This window comes from Corythoichthys intestinalis, chromosome 1 (genome assembly GCF_030265065.1).
Source record: "Corythoichthys intestinalis isolate RoL2023-P3 chromosome 1, ASM3026506v1, whole genome shotgun sequence".
Taxonomy (NCBI): Eukaryota; Metazoa; Chordata; class Actinopteri; order Syngnathiformes; family Syngnathidae; genus Corythoichthys; species Corythoichthys intestinalis.
In genome coordinates this window covers 69,201,227-69,226,644 of record NC_080395.1, presented here as the reverse complement: position 1 = coordinate 69,226,644, position 25,418 = coordinate 69,201,227, and the positions used below count along the sequence as shown (strand labels likewise).

The 25,418-nt window shown below is 39.8% G+C and overlaps 1 pseudogene; it reads right to left on the bottom strand.

The window, feature by feature from the left end:
• Window positions 1-12,919: 12,919 nt before the first annotated feature.
• Window positions 12,920-25,418, bottom strand: part of LOC130912435 (DIS3-like exonuclease 1) — a 37,638-nt pseudogene continuing 25,139 nt past the window's right edge.

Below are 25,418 nucleotides of genomic sequence, written 5' to 3'. Positions count from 1 at the left end.
CGCTATGGTCTTTGTTTGAATTTTTCTTAAAGGCATTGTCTGTTATTATGTAGTCAACAATTGTTGCGCATAATGTTCCTAAATTGCAGCTATCCTTGAAAATCTGTCAAAATGGGACTACAATTTGAAAGAAGGATTTAGATTTTAAGGGTGACCAAATGTCTTCTTATGCTCAGACATGTCCACTTACCACATTCTGTCCGAAGCATCCGGCGGGTATTTTATAAATTCATGAAAATGTATTATTTTTCACGGGACCATTGAGTGTGTGTTAAAATTGACTGACACTTTGCACAGAATACTACGGTACTGTGCTGCCTGTGACGTGTTATTACGATCAATACGTATATAATCAAAAGGTCATGTACCCGAAAGAGTAATTAAGTCGAAAATACCTTTATTCTACTTTGGTTACAAATTTGGGTATGCGTGCGCAGTCACAGACAGGTTTTTATCATAGCGTTAACTGTCAATTCTCAAACCTTCGTCATGACAAGAGCTCACAGGCTATCTGTATGTACACTTGCTAAACTTACTTTTCGGCAACTGTTGACTTCTGTCAGAGCTTTTTAAAGGTGTGAGCTAAAAAATCCCGTTTGGTGTCTAATTGTTCCGCTGCCAGTGATTGTCAACTTTTATAGTAATGTTTGATCATAGACTTCAAAACTCTATTGACCTGACACTTCGTCATTCATTGCGTCACGCCTCAGAGGGTATGAAAACACAAAGGGGGTGAGAGACATCAATAGAACCGTTATGTGCCAAGATAACAAATATTGATAAAGTTAACAAAAAAGTCAATCACATTAATGAGCAATTATCGAAAATAGATCGAAAATGACGAACATTTCCGAAAGTGTTCCGGAAACAGCCGAATGGGGCAGGGACGTCACTACAAGTGAATGAAAGTCGAGGCGGAGCCAGGTGCCATTGTTTTTTATCGACGAGAGAGTAGCATTCGGGTTTGTTTGGCCAAAACATCACTAAAATGGTTCAAAACTGCTGTGCTATGTGGTGTACAAATAGCTATCAGAATATAGTATCCATGAGTTCCCGAACGCGAAATAAAAAGCTGGACTACGCAGACAATGGGTTAAGTTCGTCCGTGCAAAGAGGGCTAATTTTCTAGACCCAGCCTCCGGCACCGTTTTCTGTGGTGCGCATTTTTCACCTGAAAGCTTCTCGAACTATGGACAAGTGAAATCGGGTTTTGCTAAAAGATTGCTCCTCAAAGCAGATGCGGTGCCCACCATACACGCACAGCCAGCTAAATGTCCCCAGGTATCAAGAAAGCGGACGATGACTGGCGAAGGAGGCTAAGGCTAAGCAAAGGAGGGGTGCAGCCAAGCTCGAAATGGCCAAAGTGAGTACTCTTTTATAATAAAAAAAATATCACGCATTGGATACAGGACTGGACACATGTATAAATTATCGCTCGTAAAATATATAGAACAAATCCTCTGATCCCATTCATATTTGTGTCTGTTGGCAGAGCGAAAAGCTATGATAGCGCAATAAATGATAATTATTCTAAGCATTACATTATTTTGCGGTCACGGTGTATCAGCTTCACAAAAAGAAATGCAAAACAAATCATTCGGTGTTCCCCACACGATCTGCTGCCGATGTTTAATCAGTGTCATTGCTACCCTCAATGACCATTTCATTACGCTGCATTGGCGTTCGTTTGGGCTCAAATTGGTAACCTAAAACACCAATTAAAGCTTCGTAACTCTCCTCGTCACCATTAGATGAACATTCGTTACGTCCTTCTACGTCGGATTCGTCGCTGAAACTAGAAACGAGTATTAAAGCACTGAGCCTTTTTCTTGTTGAAGAAACCCCCCGTCAATTCTGAATTCTCTTTTATTGACAACGAGGGGTGGTTCTTCATGAGGGAACCTGGAATATGTGCAGGACGAACACAGTGCATCAGCATAAACAGCTCAAAACACCCCTAATTCTCCCCTCACTAGAAGGAATTATATTGATGCAGACAGGCGCTGCCCCCCTAGTGGCCGGTGGCACTCTCTTCACTTGTCGTGACGTCACGCACACAATCTGCCAGATCTCGGGCGCCGGTCATTTTAGCATGACAATCGTGCCAAATTTCTCTCATTTTCTTGTGTGTAATTACACGAAGTGGCATGATATGAATACAAAAGGCATGCGTTTATGGATAAATGATGGAATATTAACATTTCCCCAGGGGTTGACATACCCTTCAACATCAGGGGCTGAGCTTCATTTAGAAATAATCATTCAAAGACAGCACACGCTCATGTCCAAGCCAGGTTTAAGCTTGGATTTTTGAAGAAGTACGAAAGCTGTACCCCATACAAACAGGAAGGATTGTGTCAGGAGTGATTTGTTCGAGGATTCGATGGAATTATTATATTTTTCGTACCATGCATGCATTTTTAAACGTTGTGAAAAAAATCAATGTGAGAAATCAGCCGCTACTGCATTGGCATCATAGTTTGCCATATTTACGTAAAATAAATGCTACCTGCACGTTTTGGTTTTTTTTTTGCTTTTCACCAAGAATTGTGAGTCTTTTACGTCCATATCTATGAAGAAGGCAGCTGCTAGCCTATTCGCTAACAGAGTAACATTGTACATCAACATATTTACAAAAAAATAAACCCTAACTGCACGGTTTCTTTGCTTTTAACCAAGAATTGAGACTGTTTTATGTCCATATCTATGAAGAATTCTGAGATTTAAACATTTATTCATAAGAATTTTCACCATAAAAGCTCTGTTTAAGTCAGGCGGCCGCTAGCCTCATTCGCTAACAGAGCACCATTGTGCTTCGATATATTTACGTAAAATAAACGCTAACTGCATGGTTTCTTTGCTTTTAACCAAAAATCGAGACGGTTTTACGTCTATGAAGAATTCTGGGATTTAAGCATTTGTTCACAAGAATTTTCGCCTGAAAAGCTCTGTTTACGTCAGGCGGCAGCCTCATTTACTACAACTATATAACTACGTATACAACGGTATATTGACAATAAAGGGCTATTCTACTCTGTAATAAGTAGTGATTGCATATAGAAATGATTCATAATCTATAAATTATAATCAATAATAATTGATTCTGCATGGTCTTCTCAAGTATTAGGTTTCTGATGTGAAAATTGAGTGATTTATAAGCTGTTGAAAAAAATGTAAGTTGCTATTTTGGGCAAAAACTTATATGATATGTTAAATATTGCTATTGATCCTGAAAATATAGGTAATTATCTCTGCATTTAGTGATTTTTGTGTATCTAGTGTAAAATATGACAATATTATAGCCATTTTAAATTTTGTTAGACTTACATGAAAATTAATTACGGTAATCGTGATTTTATAAGGGAACGACTTTGAATTTTTTGATGCCGCTGCTCATAGAGACTCATATATGGCTTAGGTAGGTGTCTCTTTAGGTTTTGAAGCAGCTTTGGTTTTGAAAATATTTGAACTTGGAAGTTTTTAAAATAGGCCCCCTACAAATCGGCCCTGCGCCCCGTGTCATGTCAATATATTATGAAGTTTATGGTTTGATTTTGCCTCGGCTACCGGAGCTCGCTAATAGGGTAGCAGTCAGTGAGCTAAGCCGCGCCAGGCGTTATGTTAATGTAGTTTTGAACCGCTGCGTTTTCTAGTTGACTCTATTGTCAGTTTATTTTGGTTTTTGTTTGCGTGCAATCTAGCACATTGAATGAGAATTACAATTGAATGGGAATAACAATTTGTCAACGACAATTGTGGTGATAGTAATTTATAAAAATGTTTAGTTGGCACGTAGCCTACTGTGTGTGAATGTATTGACTACACTACATTTCCATGGGTCTGCAATATATTCTTTTTTATAATTATTATAAATATATATAGAATTATATATGATCCATTTATTTATTTTTTAAATGTGTTTTTGATTATTTTTTTAGGAAGAAGAAAGCCTGTTGAGTATCATCTGATAATTTGAATTGTTCTTTGGTTTTATACAATATGGCAATATACATTTATTTTTTTTGTAAAACTGAATTTTTCTATCCAGGCAGAGGAGGCACACTTTGAATACAATAAAATGATATAGGTATCTTTGGCATTGAAATATCTAGAGGCCAGGCCGGGTGTCCTATTTTTTGGGGAAATCAGAATATGGTCACTCTATCTTAAGGGTTATTAATTACCAATTACCATATATACTCGCATATAGGTCACTCCGACAGATAGGTCACACCTATAGTTTGTGGTTAAAAAGTAGCTATTTTAGGTTGACCCTTGTACAGGTCGCACCACAATATGCAAATAAGCATAAGCAAATAGGGTTACTTAAAAGTTGTTGGGTACAATTTGAGCATCTTGAAAAGTAGGTAGTGTTATGTCTCCTATGCAAACATACACCCTTGCTTGCAGTACAAGTACACGCAAAACCATATAGGCCTACTGTTTGTAAAAGTTAGGGCTGTCAAAATTATCCCGTTAACGAGCGGAAATGAGTTTTTTTAAATTAATCATGTTAAAATATTTGACGCATTTAACGCACTTGCACCGCTCAAACAGATTGAAATGACAGCACAGTGTCATGTCCACTTGTTACTTGTGTTTTTTGGTGTTTTGTCATCCTCTGCTGGCGCTTGGGTGCGACTGATTTTATGGGTTTCAGCACCATGAGCATTGTGTAATTATTGACATCAACAATGGCGAGCTACTTGTTTATTTTTTGATTGAAATTTGTACAAATTTTATTAAAACGAAAACATTAAGAGGGGTTTTAATATAAAATTTCTATAACTTTTACTAATATTTATCTTTTAAGAACTACAAGTCATAGTTACAACAAGTTATAGTCAGGTGTGCCTTATAGTATGAAAATTACGGTAATTAACATAGGCTATGGTAGCGCTACATCATACTGTACGTTGTTTTGAGTTTTCCTGATCAGTATAGTTTAGTTACCGCTAGTAGCATGTCTGGTGGAGTCCGCGTGCAGAGTTGAGCTCAGAGTGTAATGCTCCAACAAACTGTCTGATTTGTGCAAGTTCATAATGTTTTTCAGAAAAGAGAGAAGTTATATTCACAGCCTTGTAGAAGAGGCTTCCTCCTGGGGTGACAGCCATGCACACCAATTTGATGTAGAGTGCGTTGTATGGTCCAAACACTAACAGGCTGACCACCCACCTCTTCAATCTCTGCAGCAATGCTGACAGCACTCCTGTAACAAGTCACGACATTTTGGAGGGAAAATCACAAGCAGTACTCAATTTGGACATTTAGGGATGTTCGTAGTTTCTATGCGATGTACTCACTTTTGTTGCCAGGGTTTTGAATATTAATGGCTATATTTTGAGGGGGAAATAAATTAACTCTATTATATAAGCTGCATACAGACTACTTTTCATTGTGTCATTTTGTCAGTGTTGTCCATTGAAAAGATATATTTAAATATCTGCAGAAATGCGAGGGGTGAACTCACTTTTGTGATACACTGCATAAATATGTGTATATATAATATTTCAAACAAAGTGGTATTGGTATCCGCCGACACTGCACAGCCAGGTATCGGTGCAACAGTAGTTTCTAACAAAAAATTGGATGTGTACTGCTTTAAGCAGGGGGGCACGTCTGGCACTGCAGGATTTGAGTCCCTGGCGGCGTGTTAATTATAGTAGTCTTTGTTATTTTGGTCCCAGCTCTATGCTGGTCATTCATTAGCTCCCCCCGTGTGGTTCTGGGATTTTTGCTCAACGTTCTCGTGATCATTTTGACCGCACAAGGTGAGATCTTGCGTGGAGCCGTGGTCTTGTATATCTTCCATTTTCTAATACAGTGCTGGCCAAAAGTATTGGCACCCCTGCAATTCTGTCAGATAATGCTCAATTTCTCCCAGAAAATGATTGCAATTACAAATACTTCGGTAGTAATATCTTAATTTATTTTGCTTGCAATAAAAAAACACACACAAAAAAAAAAAAAACATGAAAAAGATTAAATCATTATCATTTTACACAAAACTCCAAAAATGGACCGGACAAAAGTATTGGCACCCTTTGAAAAATCATGTGATGCTTCTCTAATTTGAGCAGCACCGGTTACATACCTGTGGCATATAACAGGTGGTGGCAATAACTAAATTAAAATTGATTAAAGTTGAATCAACCTCTGTCCTCCTGTGTACCATATTGAGCATGGAGAAAAGAAAAGACCAAAGAACTGTCTGAGGACGTGATAAGCAAAATTGTGAGGAAGCATGGGCAATCTCTAGGCTCTATCTCCAAAGACGTGAATGTTCCTGTGTCTTTCATGCGCAGTGTCATCAATAAGTGTAAAGCCCATGGCATTGTGTCTAACCTCCCTACATGTGGACGAAAAATAAAAATTGGTGAGAGATGTCAATGAAAGATTGTGCGGATGGTGGATAAAGAACCTCAACTAACATCCAAACAAGTTCAAGCTGTCCTACAGTCCGAGGGTACAACAGTGTCAACCCATACTATCCGTCGGTGTCTGAATGAAAAGGGACTCTATGATAGGATACCCAGGAAGAACCCACTTCTGACCCAGAGACATAAAAAAAAAAAATTGCCAAAACTTACCTGAGAAAGCCCAAAACGTTTTGGAAGAATGGTCTCTGGTCAGATGAGACAAAAGAAGAGTTTTTTGGTGCCGAGGCCGCCGATGAGTCAAAACCACAAAGACTCGTGAAGCACTTAACGACGTCACATCCGGTGAGTGTATTGTTTGTTTGTTAGTATTGCTGCTAGTCGCTATTCTCCTAGTCGCTACTCTCCTAGTGCTATTCACTTAGTTTTATCCCACGATTTAACAGCGTAGACGCCTGCTCGTGGATTAAAACTACTCTACTCTCCTCTTTCGCTCTCTCCTCTTTAGCTCTATCTTGCTAGCCTAGCTTATCCGAGCCATGGCTAGCCCTCTGCCATCTCCCTCCCGTCTTTTCTGCTCAGTGTGCTGTATGTATAGCGAGCACCTTGGCTCCTTCGCCGAGGATGGTAGTAGTTGTAGGAAGTGCAGTTTAGTCTCAGGGCTGGAGACCAGGGTTTCCGAGCTAGAAGCACGGCTCTGCACTCTCGAGACTAAAGCTAATCCGAGCTATAGCCAGGTAGTAGCAGGGCCCGCAAGGTGTGCTTGCAGTAGTACGAATGCTAGCATAGTTAGCCCCCCAGCGAGCCCCGTGCAGCCGGGGGAAATTAAGGATGGATTTGTGACTGTATGGGGGAAGCGTAGTGGTAAACGCACAACCTTAGTGCACAAGCAGCTTCACGTCAGCAATCTGTTCGATCCCCTCAGCGACACACCGGCTGAACAAGACAGTCTCGTAATTGGTAGCTCAATAGTTAGAGACGTGAAGCACCCGGCGGTGTCTGTCAGGTGTTACCCAGGGGCCAGAGTCGGTGACATCGAAGGAAACCTTAGGCTCTTAAAGCAGAGTAGGAAGAGGTTCCGCCGTATCATGATTCACGCAGGCGGTAACGACGCCTGGCGGAGACAATCTAAGGTGCTGAAATTAAACGTAGCCTCGGTGTGTAAGCTTGCTAAGTCGATGGCTAACACTGTAGCATTCTCTGAGGCCCTGCCTAATTTGGTCAATGATGAGATGTACTCTAGGTTCTCATCATTTAACCGCTGGTTGTCTAGATGGTGCCCTGAAAACGAAATAGTCTTTATTGATAATTGGCGTGCGTTCTGGGGGAAGCCTGAGCTCATACGCAGAGACAGCATTCATCCGACTTGGGGAGGTGCTGCTCTCTTAACTCGAAATGTGGCCGCCAAACTTAGTCTCCCAAAGTGACACTTCAGAGTGGGGGCCCGGGCGCAGAGTTGCAGTGCAAAACACTTCTCTGTTAATAATGACCATTCGCCTCTTTCCGAGCTGTCACAAATCCAACATTCAGAACAGAAGATAGAGACTGTGTCTGTGCCTCGTATAGTGAAGTGTAGAAAGCATAATACTATAGGAATGAGACCAAAGAATTGAGTACATATAGCTCCTGATAGCAGTAAAAATAAAAGAACTCCTAATAAACATATAAAATGTGGATTATTAAACATTAGGTCAATCTCGTCCAAATCACTGTTAGTAAATGACTTAATGGGGGATTATGATATTCATATTTTGGCCCTGACTGTAACTTGGCTTCAACAGGAGGACTTTGTAAGACTTAATGAATCCACACCCCCAAGTCACGTGAACAATCACACAGCTAGAAGCACGAGCCGCGGAGGTGGAGTGGTAGTAATATCACACTCTTGTTTAGGTATGAGCCCAAAAAGTAAAGCTAATTACATATATAACTCCTTTGAAAGTCTATTACAATCAATTATTAATGCCAACTGGAAGAACCAAAAACCAGTTCTTCTCATAGTGGTCTATCGTCCCCCTGGCCCCTATTTACAGTTTTTGTTAGAATTCTCTGACTTTTTATCCAGTATTTTGCTTAGCTGGGATAGAATTATAATTGTAGGGGATTTTAATGTAGATGATGACGGTGACTCTCTTGGTAAGGCTTTTAGTGACCTACTAGATGGGACTTGCTTAATTCAAAATGTAGATAAACCAACTCACAGTCACAAGCACACCCTGGACCTGATCTTAACCTACGCTACTGAGATCAGTGACCTTATCCTGGTTCTGTTGGACCTGAGTGCAGCCTTTGACACAATCGACCATAATATCTTATTGCAGAGACTAGAATGGGACATAGGCACTAGAGGAGCAGCCCTCTGCTGGTTTAAAGAGCATACGACAGGAGAAAAAAAGTCTTAAATAGCATTATTATGTGAATTAGAATCATATTTTGAGATGATTTGACTATATACAACGATTTAGCAAAGCGCAGATGACGAGAAATTAGTCTTTTAATCTGCCGGTTAGCCACGCCTACCGTTGTAGGGCTCTAGCGTCCCCAACAGGTGGATGACGTCAGCGGGAGAATGGGCTCATCGGTTTTACTATTCAGCCCATTGAGGGGGAATTATGCAGAACGAGGAAAACGCGACCAAGAGAGCCACAAAATGTCATTGTTTCAGTCTCTCTACTCCAATATTTTTACAGGATATTCTTTTTTTCCAAGTATTTTTCCCCAATAGCTAAATAAATGGCTTGAGAAGGACCAGTCAGCCCGTCGAGGGGGAGCTATTCACAACGAGAAAAACGCGACGAAGGGAGCTGCAAAATGTCATTGTTACTGTCTCTTTACTTCAATATTTTTACAGGATATTCTTTTTATCCAAGTATTTTCCCCAATTGCTAAATAAATGGGATGGTCATGACAAATGACAAGTCTTGTGCTAATGGAATATGAAATAATAAAAATGCACCTGTTCAGGACGACATGGCAAAATTACTCCTTAATGGTCAAAACTATCGACTTCACCTTTACTGTCGCACCTCCCGAACGACATTTTATGACACCTAAATCGGGCTCATGTCATTTTCTTTCCCCGGTTTGGGAGAATGTAAACAAGCCAAGAGGCGTGACAGTTCGCCGACATGCTAACCCGAACCGAGTGATGTTTCAAAGTCTTTGAAGCGGAAAATCACACATAACTAGCCCGGATGTTTTGACATGACGACTGGGTTGTCGATTGTCTTCGCCGGAGAGCAATTTATAGATCGTTCCCCGGAGAAGGGCGGCTGCATTTGTTGTGCAGCTAACGTGCAGCTAATGTGCTTGAGGAGAGCTTTTTACATGCCTATCAATGATCAAACGTAAGTAGTCCTTAATTTAAAGAAAGTTTGTAGTGTTTACTTTGTAATCGCTGTATTCGCGGCTATTTTTAACTCAAGTTGCAATTTCTGATCGGTCGGAAAATTTGACCAAACACCAGGCACATGAGCACAATAAGCCGAATATATTGCTCTCCCGGCGGGTGGATGTGCGACAAGCCGCCGGTGTTGTGCCGAAAAATAGCCGCCCCGCATGCATGTCAGCCACAAAATGCAAGCCACCTACATATTAAAATGATCCCAGTATTTGACATAATACCAAACACAATGTTTACTCACTTCCTCGTAAGTCCACAGTGAATGGGAACCTTTTGAAACTCCAAAAAGGCGTGTGCGTGTGATGCGAAAAATAAACATATTAATCCGCAAAATCAACTGAATCCTTAATCCTCATACACAACAGTACTGCTGTATACTGAAGAAGACTCCTTATCTCGTACACGTCACAGCGCCGTCCTCCTCAATGCAAGACCGAAGCCGGAAGTAACTCATTTTCATGGTCACTCTGGAAAATGTAAGTGTAGCCTCCCGCACCACAGTTAAAAACTTAGGAGTTCTATTTGACCCAGACTTGTCATTTAAAGTTCATATTAAACAAACCTGCAGAACAGCCTTCTTTCACCTGCGCAACAGCCAAAATTAGAAATATTTTGTCTAAAAACGATACAGAAAAATTAATTAATGCGTTCGTTACATCTAGATTGGATTACTGTAATTCCGTACTTGCAGGTTGTCCTAAAAGTTCTCTAAGAGGTCTTCAGCTAGTCCAGAATGCAGCAGCAAGACTTTTAAGAGGCACTAATAGAAGAGAGCACATCACCCCTGTGCTGCAGGCCCTTCACTGGCTTCCAGTCGAGTTTAGAATTTTAAATTTTAAATCCTCCTTCTTACATTTAAAACCATAAATGGTTTGAGGCCATCTTATCTCACCAATGTTCTGGTTCCATACCGCCCCAACAGAACACTCCGTTCTCAGAATGCAAGTCTACTGGTAGTTCCCAGGGTTTCTAAAAGTACAGTAGGCGCTAGAGCCTTTAGCTACCAAGCTCCTGTCCTATGGAATCAGCTTCCAGCTCGTATTAAAGCAGCCGACACAGTCTGTACATTTAAGATTAGACTAAAAACGTTCCTATTCGACAAAGCTTATGGTCAGGCTAGTTGAAATTGGACTAGACTCACAGTTCAGTCTAAGCTGCACTAGAAGCTATAATGCTGGGGGAAGTACAGCCACTGAGTCCTATCTCCTTTTTCACACTCTACCTACCACTTCTCTTACTTTATTTCTCTTTTCTAATTTTAATATCTACTAGTCTCTTCATCACTAGTCACCCGGTGTCCACTTTCCCCCCTCCCCTCTGGGGAGGGGCTATTTTTCAGCCGCAGCCTCCTGACTATCCAGACCCCTGGCTGGATGGACGTCCTCGTTGCGACCCCCCCCCGTCTCATCTAGCTAGATGGACCTCTTTCTGTTCCATCACTCTATTGCATTTCTATAAATTGTAACTCCGTCTGCTAATTCCCATTAGCACATTAGCAGTCCTGGTGCATCTTGTCTACCCGTCCTGGGAGTGGATCTCTCCTGACTGTGGTTTTCCCCAAGGTTTCTCATTTTTTCCAAAGAGTTTTTGGAGTTTTTCCTTGCCGACATGGAGGGTCTAAGGATGAGGGATACCCAGGACTTGGACTAGAACTTTAATTGATTCATCTACTGTTTTTGACTGTGTATGATATTGCCTCTGCAAAGCCCTTTGAGACAACCTTGTTGTGATATAGGGCTATACAAATAAAATTGAATTGAATTGAATTGAATTGAATTGAATTGAAAAGGCATCAACATTGAGTTTACAGGAAGAAAAAAAACCCGAGGCCTATAAAGAAAAGAACACGATTGTTTGCTTTGCTTCCTCTGGCACTGGACTGCTTGACCGTGTGTATGGCATTATGAAGTCTGAAGACTACCAACAAATTTTGCAGCATAATGTAGGGCCCAGTGTGAGAAAGCTGGGTCTCCCTCAAATGTCATCGGTCTTCCAGCAGGACAATAGCCCAAAACACACTTCAAAATCACTAGAAAATTGCGTGAGGGAAAGCAGCCAGCAATGAGTCCAAACCTGAATCCCATAGAACACCTGTGGAGAGATCTTAAAATGACAGAAGGCGCCCATCAAATCTCAGATACCTGGAGCAGTTGGCCAAAGAAGAATGGTTTAAAATTCCAGCAGAGCATTGTAAGAAACTGTGAGAAAGCTGGCTCTCCCTCAGAGGTCATGGGTCTCCCAGAAGGACAATGACCCAAAACACACTTCCAAAAGCACAAGAAAATGGTTTGAGACTTCTAAAGTGGCCAGCTATGAGTCCAGACCTTAGTCCCATAGAAAACCTGTGGAGAAATCTGAAAATAGCAGTTTGGAGAAGGCACCCTTCAAATCTCAGAGACCTGGAGCAGTTGACCAAAGAAGAATGCCCTAAAATTCCAGCAGAGCATTGTAAGAAACTGATGGATACCAGAAGCGGTTGTTCACAGTTTTTTTGTCTAATGGTTGTGCTACCAAGTATAAGGCTGAGGGTGTCAATACTTTTGTCCGGCCCAATTTGGGAGTTTTGTGTAAAATGATAATGATTTTTTTCCCCATTCTCTTTTGTGTTTTTTCATTGGAACCAAAGTAAATGGAAGATATTTCCACTGTGCGGCCGTGGCGCAGTTGGTAGCTGGAGTTGTCCTTGGACCGAAGGGTCAGCGGTTCGATTCCCAGCTACAACTGCCCACTGTCGAAGTGCCCTTGGGCAAGCCAGTGAACCCTGATTTGCCTCCAATCGTTTGACAGCCCCTTGCATGGCAGCAGCCCAATTGGTGTGTGAATGTGTGCGTGAACGGGTAAATGTGTGCTAATGTAAAGCGCTTTGGGCATGGTAACCATGCAGATTAATGCGCTATATAAGTTTTGTCCATTTTACCATTCAAAGCAAAAAAATCAATGAATCACTCGTGTGGTTGATGCTTAATCAATAATCAAATGACTGTAATCATACATCTAACCAGTGAGGGGTATTATGCTCACATAAAGCTTTAAGAAATGAACCTTTTCTCGAACCAATTGTTGACGTTTCCATCGCCGCTCAGCCAACATGAAACATTTTCCTGTCCGGTGATAAAAAAACCCTAATGAAATGAAAAACTTAGAGCGGAACAAAAGCCAAAACCCCATTTTCCCGGATGGTGTAAATGACAGCATCAGTCACGCAGCACGGGTCAGTGCCAGAGTCTCGATCTTTAAAATACAGACACTGAAACAACTCTGTGGACATCTTCTGGGCCTGCTGGGCTGCCTGCAAACACCACGCGGCTCTCAAACAATGAACGTATACCGCTACACATAGACTTCATTACCTATTGAAGTGGCACTTCATCATTCTTTGCATAACGCCTTATCAGAGGGGGGCAAGCTTCATTTAGTAATTTCGTACCATGCATGCGTGATTGAAGCAATTATTCGCAGGATTTTCCTTCTTTGTTTACACGTGGAGGCGGCTAATTTTCGTAACTGGCTAGCCGAATAGTTTACTTTTAACCAAGAATCGAGACTGTTATACGTCCATATCTATGAAGAATTCGGGGATTTAAGCATTTATTCACAAGAATTTTCTCCAGAAAAGCTCTGTTTATGCCAGGCGGCCGCTAGCCTCATTCGCTAACAGAGTAGCATTGTAATTCAACAATATACGTAAAATAAACGCTAACTGCATGGTTTCTTTGCTTTTAACCAAGAATCCAGACTGTTGTACGTCCATATCTATGAAGAATTCGCGTATTTAAGCATTTATTCACAAGAATTTTCGCCAGAAAAGCTCTGTTTACGTCAGGCGGCCACTAGCCTCATTCGTTAACAGTATATAGTGTATTATTATTATAAAGGGCTATTCTATTCTATAATAAGTTGTGATTGTATATAGAATGTATTAATAATATTTTCACATATTATTTATCATTGATTCTGGGTGTTTTCCTCAATTATCAAGTTCCAGATGTTAAATTGAGTGATTTATTAGCTTTTGAAAACTAGCTTTTGGAAGTTGCTATTTTAGTCAGAAACTTATATGATATGTTAAGTATTGCTATTAACCCTGAAAATATAGGTGATTATCTCTGCATTTGGTGGTTTTGGTGCATCTAGTGTAAAATCTGAGACTTTATAGCCATTTTAAATTGTGTTACAATTATATAAAAAATAGTTAATCTGGATTTTATAAGGGAATGACTTTTAATTTTTTGATGCCGCTGCTCTTGGAGACTCATTATTGGCTAAGGTAGGTGCCCGTTTTGGTTTTAGGTCGGTGGCAGCTTTGGTTTTGAAAATATTTGAATTTGAAGTTTTTGAAAATAGGCCCCCTACAAATCGGCCCCGTTTCCCGTGTCATGTCAATAGGTTACGAAGTCTATGCCCTACATATCAAATGGGTTGAAACAAAACAGCTCACCCTGTTCTTCTTGCTGATATGATGAGCCATCTCGTCTAGTTCCTTGTTAGTGGCTAGTCCTTTACTAGGGCTCCGTCCCTTGTCAACATCGATGGCCGCTGTCAGGAGGCGATGAACCACCATGCGACCATAGCGACGATTCGGTGAAGTGAAATGTGTGTAGCGGTCCAGAGCCAACCCTGAAAAGTGGAATTTAGTCAAAGGCAGTATGTCATTTCAAGTATCATCCTGGCGTAACAACGCATTTTTCAGTCACGAGTAATCAAACCTGTAAAATTTAATTTATAAAGACATATTAAAATTACAGTATCCCACAAAAGTGAGTACACCCTCAAATTTCTATAAATATTTATTCATTAGGGCTGTTGAACGATTAAAATTTTTAATCGAGTTAATTACAGCTTAAAAATTAATTAATCGTAATTAATCGCAATTCAAACCATCGATAAAATATGCCATATTTTTCTGTAAATTATTGTTGGAATGGAAAGAAGACACAAGACGGATATATACATTCAACATACGGTACATAAGCACTGTATTTCTTTATTATAACAATAAATCAACGAGATGGCATTAACATTATTAACATTCTCTTAAAGCGATTCATGGATAGAAAGACTTGTAGTTCTTAAAAGATAAATGTTAGTACAAGTTATAGAAATTTGATATTAAAACCCTTCTTAATGTTTTTGTTTTATTAAAATTTGTAAAATCTTCAATCAAAAAATGAACTAGTAGCTCGCCATTGTTGATGTCAATAATTACACCATGCTCACTCATGGTGCTGAAACCCATAAAATCAGTTGGACCCAAGCGCCAGTAGAGGGCGCCAAACACCAAAAATCAAGTAAGAAGCGGACATTACACTGTGTTGTCATTTTAATCTGTTTGAGGGGGGCATGTGCGTTAATTGCGTCAAATATTTTAACGTGACGAATTTTAAAAATTAATTACCGCCCGTTAACGCAATAATTTTGACAGCCCTATTATCGTATTTTTCGCACTAAAAGGCGCATCGGAATATAAAGCGCACCTTCCCTGAATGGCCTATTTTAAAACTTGTTTCATAGATAAGGCGCAGTAGTAGTAGTAGTAGTAGTATTAGTAGTAGTAGTGGTTGGAGTTCTAGTGCATCCACTAGACCGGTGTTTTTCAACTGGTGTGATCGTCAGGTGTGCTGCAAGAAATGATCCAATATATATATATTTTTTAATAATAACATTATTAGGATATTATTGTCAATAGTCAAGAATCTGCATTGGACAAGGTGTCAACAGCCAAGAATCTGCATTGCACAAGGTGAATGCTGGAACTTGGTTTGGTGCTGTTCCAGTGGGATTTACAAAGATGACTGCCTGAAGAAAACATTAAAATTCCCTCAATCCTTGATTATATGGGGCTGCATGTCAGGCAAAGGAACTGGGGAGATGGCTGTGGTTAAATCTTCAATAAATGCACAAGTTTACATTGAAATTTTAGACCGCTTTCTTTTCCCTTCGATTGAAAATATGTTTGACATTTTCCAAGATGATAATGCATCATGCCACAGAGCTAAAACTGCATTCCTTGGAGAAAGACTTATCCAGTCAATGTCATGGCCTTCAAATAGCCCAGATCTCAACCCTATTGAAACCCTGTGGTGGAAATTGAAAAAAATAGTCCACAGCAAGGTTCCGACCAGCAAGGATGATTTGGCACTTGCATTCAAAGAGAGTTCGCACCAAATTGATGAATAATACTTATCAAGTCCATGCTTCAGAGACTGCAAGCTGTCATAAATGCCAGAGGTGGTGCTACTAAATACTAGAGATGAGCTTTGATTGTTATTTCTTTGTTTGTTTCTCATGATTCCATACTTTTTTCCTCAGAATGGAGTGATTCCATATATATTTCCCTGCACTTGCTCTATAAATGTAACATTTACTGACCACCACAATGTTTATTTGTTTTTTATTCATTTCTTTTAGTGTTTCTGAATGCTAAACAGTTGCACTTTTGAACTAATTTATTATTGTTTTCAAGCTTTTTATCTGAGTTTGTTCTACATGATAAAATGTCTGAGTGAGTGCTCGTCCGAGACTGGTGACTTCATACTTCTCGCTAGGGGTTGTATATTGGAATAAGTTACTAAGTACTAAGTTACGAAGTAATTTACCTTTTTATTAAGCTCATACATCTAAAAGTTGGTCATTGTTCACCTGAATCAAGAAAAAAATTGACTTTCAAATATTGTTTTGAACAATATCTACCGTACTGTTGAAATAAGAACACTTCTGCCAAACAAGCTTTTTTAAGATTAAATACACTAATTCATTATTTAAAATACGTCTGTTAAGTTTATTTTCAGCACGCACGAAAAAGCTCAAGTGTGGTGGTAAAGCTGTAAGAAGTTTTAATACAACCAACCTAATCAAGCATTTAGCGAAATACCACCACAAATAATGTAAGGAGTATGTTAAGAAAACCGAAGACAAAAACAAAGGTCCTACGCAACTAACACTGGCAGAAACCTTTGCTATGCTTGACAAACTGGCACTCGACAGTCCCAAAGCCCAGGGAATAACAAGAGTCATTGCCGAAGAATTCATTCTGGATGACGAGCCATTATCTCTCGTGAGTAAACACGCACCATCCGACACTTAGAACCACGGTACAACATTCCCAGCCGTCATTACATCCTTGAGCGATTCGGCTGTGGAAAATTCGAGAACGATTCACAAACATCTAAATTCCGATTATTGAAATATGTCAGGTAAAGCGGAACTAATACACAGCGCGGTCTTCGGGACGCAATGAGAAACGGATCGCATTGCGTCCCGAGAGTAAACATCATGCTTGTCATAGACCCGGGTAATGCCAATGCTCAACTCACGGCTTTAGCTCAACTCATGCCGCTGGATAAAAAACACAAGACTGCTGCTGACAGCCGCTACAAACTACGTCAACGTCGTTTTACTGGAGATAATAGATATCATATGTATATAGAACTAGATGCTAAACGACAGACTCAACTGCGTTAGCAACATTGAAGTATTGAAAACTAGATGCGTTAGTAAACAGCCGCCAAAATCCTTTTCAAAATGAGTCTGACAACTAAGTAAGGAGGCTAAATAACTTTAAACTTTAATGCATGCTCAGATAGGACGGTATCGGATCGGAAGTGCGAAACAATATCGGTATCGGATCGGAAGTGCAAAAACCTGGATCGGGACATCCCTAGTGTAAAGTACGAAAATTTCACACATTGTGAACTTATGACGGAAACTATGGCGAATTTGTATCTACTTCTCTTCTCGTCTGACAAAAACTGGCCTCAGTCTCGTTATGTTTCTTATGTTTTATGTCTCCCGAGACACGTTTTAGCTTGTGGTCACCATGAAAAAAAATTGTGATTTTCATTATCGTCATCGTTGACGAAAACAACACTGCTCCGCTCCATCTAATTATAAATATTTTTTAAAATAAAGTCAAACTAAGAGCTGAATCATTACCCAGTTTACTACATATTTTTCTTTTAGGTTTGATCACTCTAAAAAGCAAACCTTACCTGCAATGCATCGGCTTGCTGTGTGCTGACACGGATCTTCGGGATGCGATAGTCCCAAGGCACAGTCAGGATGCGCTGAGAATTCCTGCTTTGCAACTGTGTGCTTTCTCTTGGGGGAAATGTTACCACATAGTCCCTCCAATTTCTCTGCAGGATCCCTACAATTCGTCCTTTAAATTATATCATTTAGACATATATGTTTAACATGAAGAGAGCAAAAATCTGGAATGTATTTGACAAAATGTTGGATACAATATTCAAAATGTACTTTCAGATGTGAGCATCGCACCTGTAGGCATAGGTTTACTTTGAAGGTCCTCTCCATTCTTTTCGTCCAATTGTCCTTCAGTCAAGGCACTAACCTTCCCTCTCCATTCACTTTTGGGCAATAATTCCACCACAACTATGTCACCATGCACAGCTCTGATTTTTATTTCCATACACCAACACCTCGCTGCTCAGTTCTACAACAGATGGAGATAGAATTGAAGAGTGAATAACACAAAGACAAGTAAAGGCAAAAATGAACAAAAACACAGTATACAGTGGTGTGAAAAAGTATCTGAACCTTTTTGAATTTCTCACATCTCTACATAAAATCCCAATCAAATGTGATCTGATCTTTGTCAAATTCAGACAGATGAAAAAACAGTGTCTGCTTTAACTAAAACCACCCAAACATTTATAGGTTTTCATATTTTAATGAGGATTGTATGCAAACAGTGACACAAGGGGGAAAAAGTAAGTGAACCATCACATTTAATATTTTTTGCCCCCCCCCCCCGGCAGCAATAACTTCAACCAGACGCTTCCTGTAGCTGCAGATCAGTCTACAAAACTGCTGTAGTTTCATTCAGATTCCTTGGATGTCTAGCATGAATCGCTGTCTGCAGGTCATGCCATAACATCTCAATGAGGTTTAAGTCTCAAGTTGACCTGGCCACTCCAGAACGTGTATTTTGTTCTTCTGAAACCATTCTGAAGTTTGTTACTTCTGTGTTTTGGATCATTGTCTTGCTGCAGCATCCATCCGCCTTTTAGCTTCAAGACGACCTAAGTTTTTCCTGCAAAACATCCAGATAAACTTTGGAATTCATTCTTCCATTAATGATTGCAAGTTGTCAAGGCCCTGAGGCAGAAAAACAGCCCCAAATCATGATGCTCCCTCCACCATGCTTTACGGTGGGGATGAGGTGTTGATGTTGGTGAGCTGTTCCATTTTTCCTCCACACATGATGTGTGTTACTCCCAAACAATTGAACTTTGGTTTCGTCAGTGCACAAAATATTTTGCCAAAACTTCTGCAGTGTCCAAGTGCCTTCTTGCAAACATTCAACGAGCAACAATGTTTTTTATGCAGCAGTGGCTTCCTCTGTGGAGTCCTCCCATGAACACCATTCTTGGCCATAGTATTACATATAGTTAATGTGCACATAGATATTGGACTGTGCCAGTGATGTCTGTAAGTCTTGAGGAGACACTTTAGGGTTCTTTGTAACTTCTCAGAGTATTATGCGCTGAACTCTTGAACTCTCATCTAGACATTTCTTACCAGGTGTGTGTTTTGTAGTGGGCCGGGCAGCTTTAAACCACTCATCTGTGATTGGGCACACACCTGACTTATATTGTTAGGTAAAAATTGGTTTCAAATGCTCTTTAAGGTTTCTCAGGCAGAGGGTTCACTTAATCATTTTTCCCCCTTCCGTCATTGTTTGCCTACTATCTTCATTGAAATATGAAAACCTATAAATGTTTGGGTGGTTTTAGTTCGAGCACACAGTTTTTTCATCTGTATTATTTTGACAAAGATCAGATCACATTTGATGGTGATTTTATGCATTAATGTGAGAAATTCCAAAAGGTTCAGTACTTTTTCATACCACTGTACAATGTTTCTCCAACTAGATTCCAATTAATCATAAAAACTATTTTCATTGCTCAATACTGAACCTGTATTTTTATTCGAGAGACCCTCTGCTCTAACAGAGGCTTCTGTCAGTGCTCTGTGTTTGATGACATTCAGTGTTCCCTGAAGAAAAAGAGGAAGTATGATAGATTTTATTTAAGGAAGATTAACAATATGTTCAAAAAAAATTTCATGGAATGCAAAGCCTGTTTGGAGCCTTAAATAAAGGCATTCTTAACTTTGACAAGCATGATGACATAATTATTTAAATGCTTATTAAATATTTGCCTCTAACAATGACTGCTTACAATCAAGTCCAGTGATTGATGATTGATTGCCAGAAAAATATAGATTGACATGTTTTTCTCTCAATAAAACTGCCTTGTCATAACACCGGTTCAAACCAGCCTTCATTCCACAGATCAGCCTGTATCACAATATTGTGAGATAACCGTTATGGTGAGCCTTCTACCACGAATCGTTCCCACAGCTAGCGTCGATGTCTTTGGACAGCTTTTTTTTACGGGAAAAAGGCCACCTGCTGAGTCAGAAGAAGAGCCTACAACCAAGTCCATTATGCATAATATTTGGCTAAAAGCTAGCAAAAAGGGCAACAAAAGAGAATGCACTGAGAGCACCATACCTCGTCTTACCGTATCGCTAAAGCCAAGAAACCTTTCACCATTGGAGAAGAACTCATTAGGCCTGCGACCAAGGATATTTGCCGTCACGTTTTAGGGAAGGCTGCTGTTATAAAAGGTTGATTCAGCATCTGGTGAGTTACATTTTTCCTGCACTTAATGTTCTTATTGTTAATGTTTTCAGCCCCGTCCTGTTATTTTATAATCACCGTCATTTTCTGCGAAACATTGCCAGCCCGTGAAAAAAAGCCTCAAGACACACCGGTCCGTGGTGCAAAAAAAGCTGGAGATCACTGCCCTAGAATACCTTTAAGTAAGTAGGAATTAGATGTGGCGTACATTGGCACTGCTGCGAAACGAACCATAGAGTGTGGAATACGTTTGGAATCGCGCGACCAAGATGATGTTAAGAGTTGTATGAAGAGTGCATGCACAGTGGGTAGTTGCGGCAATGTTGTCAGAATGTTGCCCAATTGGCTGTTTTCACAGACTCTGAGCGCGATAGAACTACATTGGATGGGATGATACAATTTGGGCTCCTTTTGACAAAATCTTTCTTCGACAGAAGAATGTAATTTGGGCTGATTTTTACAGAGCTAGGTGGGTTTTAGGTGTGATTGGGATGCAGAGTGTCTTTCCGATCCAATAAGCCTCAGGTGCAGTATCCCGTAGGCTCCTGTTCTCCGTTAATGTGTGTGAAATTTTCGATTCTTAAATTATTCGCGATTCAGCCGCTGAAGATTCGAGAACGATTGACAAACATCCATATTCCGATTATTTAAATATGCCAAGTAAAACGGAACTACAACACAGTCAGTGCGGTCTTCGGGACGCAATGAGGAACGGACCGAGAGTACACATCCACAACTCATGCCGCTAGATCCAAAACAGCAACAAGCATGGCTGACCTAAACAACAAACCTTTCCGTGACATCAGACCTGCTCCCATAAATTTAAAAGCAGATATGTGGAATTATTTTGGATTCTACGAGAAAATCTTCTTCTGGAAAATAGGGGCTTTCGAAGCACGTTGAAAGCAAGCCAAGGTACGTCATCCCATCCCGAACCAGTTTCACTCACACGGCTCTCTACGAGCAGACGAAAGTAGAAATCATGTTATTGTTGTCGAATGTAGACTAGACATGTGCCGGTTACCGGTTTCACGGTTTACCGTGGTGTGAAAACGTCGCGGTTTCAAAACCACTAAAATTTTCCGTCATACCTTAGTACGGTATTCGCTATTTTTCATGTGCCAAAATGCAGCCGAAGTGGCTTGGTGCGGCAGCGCTCACCCCTTTCCGTTTGTTGCCGTGAGTGTCACTAAACAGCCAGCAAACCCAAAAACAAATCCTCCAAACACAAGGCATACTTTTCTTCAATTTATTGAGCTCTCAAATCGTGGTGAAATATACAAATGAATACATTTAAAACGTTATACAATTGTATTTTTCCACATGTGAGTAGGTTCAACAGGATAGCAGTAGCACCATGAAAAAGGTCGCCAAAAACAAAACACACATTTTCCTTTCAAATTCAATATACAAACTAACTTACAAAGACGAATGTTAGCCTAGGCTAAGCTGGGAGGGCAGCTTCGTCAACGTTTTACGTCCCACAGCCGCTGAGTGAGAAACAAGCTTAAAGGAAGGAGGGAGAAAAAAAAAAAAAAAAAAAAAAAGGATCGCGTCAAAGATCGCTAATTGCGGAAGCAGGTCTCACTCCTCACTTTTTGTTTTAGATGAAACCTTTCCTCAACAATATTTACATTTTAACTAACTTATAAAACTAACTTCTACATCTTTAACTAACTTATTAACTTATGAATGCTTTGTTCTTTTTAACACAAAGGCATGACATCATGTAGAAGAGAGTTGACACAGTGGCTGAAAATGGCAAAACTTTAGCTTCTCCCCCTCAAAAAAAGTCATACAGTATATATTTTTAATTTTATTTAGAAGTGTTTTTACTTTTTTATAGCAATTATTTTGTTCTTGCTCTAATATTGAGCAACTTGAGCTGTGACTGTGGGTATAGTCTAGGTTCTATTTATTTTAATTTTATATAAAATATTTGTTATTTTTTTGTTAATGTATTTATTTTCACATTAATTTATTTTCACATTATATTCATGTTCCAATTTGCAAATATGTTCTGAAAAAAAACTTTTTAAAAAAATTATTTTTTTTTAACCATACATCTCAAAATTTTGGAGCTATAATTGCAATACTGTGATACCGTGAAACCGCGGTATTTTTGCTCACGGTTATCGTACCGTCAAAATCTCATACCGGCACATGCCTAATGTAGACAGAGTCGCCCTTACATGTGATGCATGGACATCTGTAGGCCCCAAATTGTTTGTTACAATAACAGCCCATGAGTGGGAGCTGAAAGCACATGTGCTTCAAAAAAAGAGCAATGAACAAGGTTATTAATATGGTTGAGCTGCTAAGCGGTGTTGTAAATGAATGAAACATTGCATAAAAAGTTTCGTTTGTTACAGACAACGCAGCGGTTGTCGCTGCAGAGCTGGGTAAGTTTAGCCATCTGAGATGCTACGCCCACACACGGAACCGTGATTTTTAATCTGTAGGAGTCATTGCACAGCACAGCACACTTTCATCTGAGCACGTGGATCAACTCCTGTTCTTATACAGGGTGACCCAAAAAAAAGTTTACACTGCCATAATACAACTTAAATGCCATGTTTATTCATCTTAGAATTAGAATTTAATCACAAATTATACATTATTGTGAAGAACATGTACAGTACACTCTATTTTTCAATGTGTCCTCCCTTAAGTGTCACAACAGCCTCCAGGCGCCTGCGGAACGCTTGACAGGTCTTCTTTATGTAGGATGCTGTCATCTTTTCCCAAGATCTAACAATGGACCTCTCCAAGGCTGCCACAGAAGTTTGTGGCTTCTTACAGGCACTGTCCTCCACAGTGTCCCATATGCTATAATCCAGGGGATTGAGATCTGGACTCTGGGGTGGCAACATATCACCTTGTCAATCAACTTTTTGGTCCACACAGATCGTCACTTCCAGACCCAGGTTTTCGTGAGGCTGTTCCAGTATCTTTCAGCTTCTTTTTAACTTTGTAGACTGCACATCTGGATATTCTCAGATTTGCTGCAATCTCAGTAGGTGTCAGACCGGCACGCAGCAATTCAGGTACAGCTAAAGTTTTCTTCATTTTCAGCAGAAGCACAGGAATTGTAGAGACGAGAGATTACCAGCTGCATTGAGTGACCTTAATGAATCACTTAAGCATGACAACCTATTTAGATATGTTTCAATGGCTTTTAAACAAGCAGTCAACTGAGTGTAAACTTTTTTTTTGGGTCACCCTGTAGAAGAACATGGAACTTCCTCAGCAGCTAAACACACTTGACCAGTCGTGCATATTGTTAAGGTTCGGATGCAACGATGAAAATGTACCTCAGGGAAACATGCATCAATAATCGATTTATAATCGAAGGTAGCCTCTGAATTGTAATCGTAATCCAATCGTGAGGTGCCCCAACATTCCCACCTCTATCAAACATGTTTGATACTTGTTGCCAACGGCGCAACGCCACCAGCGCTCCAAAAATACCCCCCACACACGGGTCACGCATGGTGAAATAGCAAGCATGGATGGAGCCCCAAGCATACAAAAACAGAAGAAACTATAGAGAACACCTGCCAAACACCGATGGAAAAAATAGCCCAAGTGTGCTGCAGTCAATATAACTCAATGTTTAAAGGTCACAGCTCAAAGAAATTGACAGCGTAAATGAGGTAATAACTTTTTTTAAACTGACAATTTTATTTTAATAAACTGTTGTTGAAACATCCCTAGTCGTAGGAATACACTGATTCATAGCACTGTGACATTCTGTCAGCATAGTGGCTGTGAAGACAAAATTGATGGTATTTAAATTTAATTTAAACATGAGTAGTAGGCTTCTCTGACCTTACAGAGGGCCTTGCAGTAGATTTTATAACTTTCCAGCTATGTAGCTTCCAAATCAGTAGAATGCTTAATTAATGATCTCCGCTACAGTTCAATAGTTCGGGAATTGGAACATGGATTGGGCTTTTAGTTTATTTTCCTTTGTATTAGTGGCACAAATGAATCAATAGTAGCTTTCAGGGAGCTAGCTATAGTGCTACAAAATCATCTATTCACTCATCAATTTGTATGGGGTTAAGAGTGATGTCCAAATCATCAATTAGGGTAGACAGCAGCTCACCAAGGACGCATGTAGGGTATATAAAAATCTGCTTTCACGCAGTCGAATAATAAGAGGCAAAACATGATTATGAAAAGGATTTTGTGAAAATGTTGCTCCATGTTCAGTTTTAATGTCTGGACAAAGTTGAATGTGTGATTATGAAAGCAGGTGGCTTCATCTAAACTACTATAAAACTCACGTGCATCCAATAATTAAATAACACATTTTAGGCTATCATTTTTAACAGCTACGTTCAATTTAACTTTATTCATTACTATTAATTATTTTCTTTACATAAATTACTGGCCTTGGTAAAATTCTGAGAATACAATTTAATTAAAACTAAACTGTAAGGATCAGGAGGGCGGAACACAAAATTGAATTTGCATAAATTGACTGTGGATGTGTAGGCCAATGATAATTGACTTTTTAATTGCTTTTATACAAATAGCTGGACATGTGGAATGCCTTGCACACTCATCAATAGTGAAATTACACAACCGAATAAATTTTGCGTTGGTTACCTATACTCAAAAATGTGTCTGACACATAGGTCCAACAAAAATTATAACGATTACCACTCCACAAAGGCTTTCTATACCCATGACTGGCCACTAGAATGCGGGAGGACTCCAGCTTTCGCTTTCATGTCAATGCTGAAAAGTAAAAAAAAAAAAAAACTGCATTTTGGGCAAAAGGTACTATCAGCTAACAGTCTAGTCATCTGAGAAGGTGAAAATGCACACGTTCTCAGGCATCTATGTGGGATGGAGGTACTTATGTTTGGTGATACTGTATGTCCGATGAAAGTGCCACACCCCAAAAAAAACCCACACTAATTGATAATGTACATTGTCGAATTTATTTTAATGAATACTG